We start from the raw sequence: 5,860 nt of genomic DNA, 5'->3' as shown, positions 1-5,860 counted from the left end.
GTTTTCGTTTTATTCTAATGTACAAGGCAATAAACTATAAAGTACCTGCAATTTGTTTGTCGTTTCAAATTTACCGCAACTAAAATCGTGCGACAAACTCGATACATGTCGCTAATGCTGTCTAGCGGACCATATCTCATATCATGATTCGGCGCTCTTTTTTGTTCGGTCCGTCGGTCGCCTGCTGCCGTTGCGGCGCTCCCGTGTTTCGAAGAACATTCGATAGATGGCGTTCGCAGGCACGGTCGTTTACCTACCCACTTTCGGGCGCGGTCGTCGAGCTTTACGTACGCGCCGCGACCACCGGTTTTTGCGGTAGCTTTAACTAAAATGCTAAAAGCTTGCACAGGTCGTGGTCCGGACGCGGACTGATCCATTAGACTTGAGCCTGTACCTGGGAAAACCGCAAACGATAAACACTGGACTACTGCATGGCGTCGTAACCAGATTGATCGCATATAAGGAATCTAAAACGATCATAATGATATCTCCGGCTCCCTTTCAAATCGAAAAAATCTTTCGCCTTTTACTAAAGATTTCCGTGGGGGGGAGCACTCATAGGAGTCTAGAAGTAATTTTTTTAATTGCCTGACCATTCGGTCGGGCTTCTATTGCATTCATTTGATATCCTAAAATCATTACTAGTCTGATTATTCTCATAATATTGTGGGTGACGTATTGAACTAGACTATTTCATGACACGGTGAATCAAATATTTTCCGGGTTCGCCCGATTTCTCTTGTTGTAACTGTTTACGTATGTATTTGAGAAAAGGTGAACATGTTCTCGGTAAGTAAAGTCTTAATTTTGTAAGTTCATGATTAGGTGGCTGACCCTTAAGAAGACGTTTACCCGCATGTGTTGTCTCTGTTTTACTAATGTTGATCATAGCAAATTTTCGTTCACTAGAACACACTTTGTGATGTTAGTTTTAATATTAGAGTAAATTTACCTATTATCAAATTTATAGGTAAGAATATTATCTAGAAAGTGTCATATGCTTTTTATTGATATTATCATTTTAAAGTATGTATAGCTATGTAAAATATTACAACTTTTTAAATATTCATAACTCACTTTAAAATGATAATATCAATAAAAGCATATCATTTTCTAGATAATATTCTTACCTTTAAATTTTGATAATAGGTAAATTTACTTTAATAATAAAGCTAACATCATAAAATGTGTTCTGCTGAACGAAAATTTGCTATGATCTACATTAGTAAGACAAAGATAATACATGCGGGTATAACGTTCTCTTAAAAGTACAAACTAGATCGATCCAATTTTCCATCATAAACCACGTTCAAGATTGAAGTTTTTTTTTCAACTATTTCTGTTTAATTGTGTACACATACAATTACCCAATGTAAAATCAATACCTACGTTCAGCGGAACGTTCAGAATCTATAAATAATAGTGGTATATAGAATCAATCGGTTGACATAATCAAAGTAACGAGCATTAAGGTGACCACTCACTGTAATACAAAATAATATCTAAATTTGTCTATTAGGTACAAAAAAAAATTATTTACATTCTAAAAAAATATATTAATTTTATTTTTATCTACTTAATACCTATGTAGGTACTCGTGTAATAAAATATTCTAATATGATAAAATATATAATTTTTGTTTGTGAATTGAATCATTTTATAATTTAATCATCGTTTGTACAAATTAAAAATTTGAAATTGATAATTAAAATAGAAGTATAAAATATTGTAGGTACCTACGGGCTATGGGTTGTTTTTATTTGTAGAACATTTATTTTTCCAACCATTTTAGAAAAAATATACTTAATCAAAGTTATTTCAACACAACACTTTTTTTTGGTGAAGTGCAAAATCATGTTATACGTCACGTCATGCACCTATCTCAGTTACGTGTTTTCAGTTTTTCACCCGAGAGTAAAATAATATATAATATATTATATTCTGCTTGAAATATATTACCTATAGGTAATAATAAAACTACTGCATCGCGTATCATTGCGCAATGATCCAATATTTTTGACTAGGTCCGTACTATTTATTTTCTTCGTCAAGGTACCTATTGTAGTTGGTCGTATATCGTTTGCGTATCACTATATTGTTTATTTCTACCTTTTTTAAACCATTTTTTTTCGATTTTTGGGTTAAGCATCGTTTGCACTTTGCTTGTATCCTATATCAAATTATTATACATCATTTGCGAATCAGAATGTTTAACAATGGAACATTAGGAGTACTTACTCAAAAGCGCAAGTTGTTTGAAATAATGATACTCATTACAATAAACTAAATAAAATAAATGTATTATTTTAAATTTGATAGATTCCTATATGTACATGTGTATTATAATAATGACATATTATTTTACATATTTTATATATAATAATGACTACAATTTAATTTAATTATGCAAATTTTTTAAAAATTGTATTTTATATGTATAAATATATATTATATTTATTAGAAGTACAATATGATAATTATTCAATTTTTAACCATAATTCGGTACTAATTACTTCTAAAAGTTATAATATTTTTATATTTCTTCTATTATTTGTAGTATGTTGATGTGCAATTCATGTATAATAATTTGGCCCAGGCAATTATTCGATACGTAAGCGATTATATTATCAGCCATTGTAGAATTGTTGGTTGAAATTTTAAAACCTTATTTTAGTATTGCATAACCTGAATATAGATCATGGTTATGCTTCGAATTAATGAACTAATAAATTAGTTGAAAATTTGTTCACTATTGTTCACAACTACATTAGCAGTACCAATTTATTACTACAAAGAAAATGGAAATTTTCATTTTTTTAATTGCCTAAACTCATAGAATTTTAAATTCTCTCCATATTAAGTTTTGTAGATAGCGTCCATTTTTATTACGTGGCAGTTAGAGGCTAAACTAAAATTTATAAGTGGTTTGAGTTAAAATATTGTTATATATCTATATAAGGTCTATCAATTATAAGTGAATACATTTACACAACTCATATACTTGGATTAATCGCAATTTTAATGTAAGGTATCGAGAGGCGACAATCGATTGAAAATAACGAGTATATATGAGTCGATTAGTAATGCAGGTCTAAGATAATGATCTATTCTATATTTTTAAGGTCCACGTAATTATTTTTCAGCATTTATGATGCCGCGTGGACCCTTAATACACCACGTAAACCGAAAGTTGCATCTATACAAATTGGTTTTCATTGTTCATAATCGTATACGTAAATGAATTGTAAATTTTAGAAACTTATACAGGGTGATTTTTTTATCATTAAACACTCATTATTTCGTCAAGTCTTAACTTTTTTTTATAAATTATTTTGTTTCATACTTTTCTCAATCTGTATGAAATTTTTATGTTTTTCACCCTTTTATTATTAATAGTGAAACCAGAATCGACTTTTGATTTTCAAATGGTGATCTATGTTTAAAATGTACTAAATTAATAAGGCTATTTTTTATGAATTTTAACGTTCAAATTATTATTTTTCGTTAATTTTTTAGCGAGATATAGATTTTTAAAGTTGAGTGGTTTTCGGATTTTATAATACTTCTTGTTTCATTTAATCATAATATGTAACAAACTCGTTATCGACTATTGACGCAGTAATGAAATTTTGTATATGTAGTTACCAACGCCTCACAGCCGTAATGACTTAACTACTGACAAACACCTAAAAACCTCAAACCACCCAACTTTGAGCAGTTATAACTAACGGTCAAATGAAAAATAATAATTTTAATGTTAAAATTCATAAAAAAAAATAGCCCTACTTTTTTATGACATTTTAAATATAGGTTGCCATTTGAAAATCAAAAGTTGATAGTGATTTCACCATCACCATTAAATATAAGGGTGAAAAAAAATAAATGTTATATAGGTACATATAGTTTTATGAAGCATGAATATAAAAATTTAAAAATAGTCAACATTTTTTGAAATAATTAGTGTTTAATGATAAAAGAATCACTCTGTACAAGTCTCCGCCGACTACGACACTTCTAACATTCTACCTAAATGTTTAAATTAGATCAGCAATTCGAAAAAACCAATTAACTAAAAATGTTGTGTTTTTTTAAATAAAAATAATCTTACAACTATTAAGGACATAGAATTGAAATGAAAAATTCATATAATAATATTTAAGCATATAATAATATAATATATATGACATATGTATATGTATAACATATTTGATCTAGCTTATAAAATTGGTATGTAATTTTATTATTATTAAATATCTTGTATAATCGCGAATTAACTTAGATAGGTACTTAAGTAGGTATCTATAAATATTTTTTATGATTTGAATTTACATTGTGTCACTGAAAATGCGCACGTATCAATTTATTTAGCGAAATTCATAATAAGACAATAAGTACTGTATTGCAGTTTTGCTTGTGTTGGTTTTTTTTTCAATACTTAATTAAATTTAGATCGTGATAAACAATTATTTAAGTATCTATAGATATTGAACAAATCTTTCCTTTTAATTTTTGAATAATACTTATTTAAACATTTACACAATAAAAGGCATAGTGTAACTACTAACGGTCAATGAAACACGAGTTTCATGGATTTCTGACACCATTGTTACAAACCATAAACATACATAATTATAGATGGATGGTTGTATATTTATTCAAGAAATTCATTACATTATACATAAAATTAATTATTTTTCAAATACTTTTATTTTTTAATTCTGAGCGGAGCGTTAAATGTATTGATTTTATAATAATGTGTTTTTTTTATATACCAGAGTATTCATTCTATATGAAATGTAATTTTATTACATCATTTTAATTCGTTAAATAACATATATATTTTTACTATTTTTTAAACTTCATATTTTTTTTCAACACAATAAAAAATATTGAATTAATTTGATGATATTATTTAAACTATTTTCAATCTATAAGATACGTCTATACTTGACCAAAATACGTCGATACCTAGTCAAGTTAAGTAAAATTTAACATACTACCTAGTACCTTGTATACCTAATCAACGACGATGAGGTACCTACACTAGAAACCTATCTATATTATATAGTTAAACCATTTTCTTGGTTTTTATTTTTTATACGCAGAGGTAATAAGTAATAAGTAATAATAATATATAAATTAGTAAAATTCGAATAAATCATTACATCAGATTATACATATAGTGTTATAATGTATACAAAACTATTATATATCAATAAGATAATATCGTTAAACGAATAAACTAAAAAATACGAAATAATACACCACAATAGTTGATATTTTATTTAATAATTATACCTTATGACTTTTACGATTGTTTTTTTTATATTTTTTTTAAAGTTTATAATTTATACAGAGTAAAATATTGATTTATTTAGTAGGTAGGTATGCATATTTTTTACATTAATTTACTGTTTACTGAAAATTTAGGTACTTACGTATACGTTTACGTACTACTAAATCCTAAAATTTAGTTTACAGTAAAAATAATTATATCTAACATTAAAAAATTGAATACGAGATTTCACATAAGTTGTACATATAACATATAGCTGCATATAAAAATATTTAAAACACATATGCTCAAAATATTTTTATAATCATTTGTATAATTCATATTACCTATGACATAACAAGAAAATTTAAAAATGTATTTTCAATTGAAAATGTATTAAATGTTAAGTAGAGTAGTAGACTAACATTTTACGGAGTATCCTTATACATCTCACTATCCCGTTCACCTAAACTTCAAATACTTATATATACTCATAAAATACTTGTCCAATTTCAATTATTATTTTTTTATACATTGAAATACTTCAAAACACGGCTGTAACCCGGGGGGCGTTTAGAGTTTAAC

At 27.2% G+C, this 5,860-nt stretch overlaps 1 non-coding gene across 1 annotated transcript; it reads left to right on the top strand.

Annotated features, from left to right (window-relative positions):
* The first annotated feature begins 485 nt into the window (after window positions 1-485).
* LOC132928121 (U5 spliceosomal RNA) lies at window positions 486-607 on the top strand. The gene has a single exon (XR_009661994.1). It is a non-coding gene; the product is annotated as a U5 spliceosomal RNA (small nuclear RNA).
* The last annotated feature ends 5,253 nt before the right edge of the window (window positions 608-5,860 follow it).

The sequence above is a fragment of the Rhopalosiphum padi genome, chromosome 3 (assembly GCF_020882245.1).
Source record: "Rhopalosiphum padi isolate XX-2018 chromosome 3, ASM2088224v1, whole genome shotgun sequence".
In the NCBI taxonomy this organism is placed as follows: Eukaryota; Metazoa; Arthropoda; class Insecta; order Hemiptera; family Aphididae; genus Rhopalosiphum; species Rhopalosiphum padi.
The sequence above is the reverse complement of the archived record's forward strand: the minus strand, read 5'-3'. Positions and strand labels throughout refer to the sequence as shown.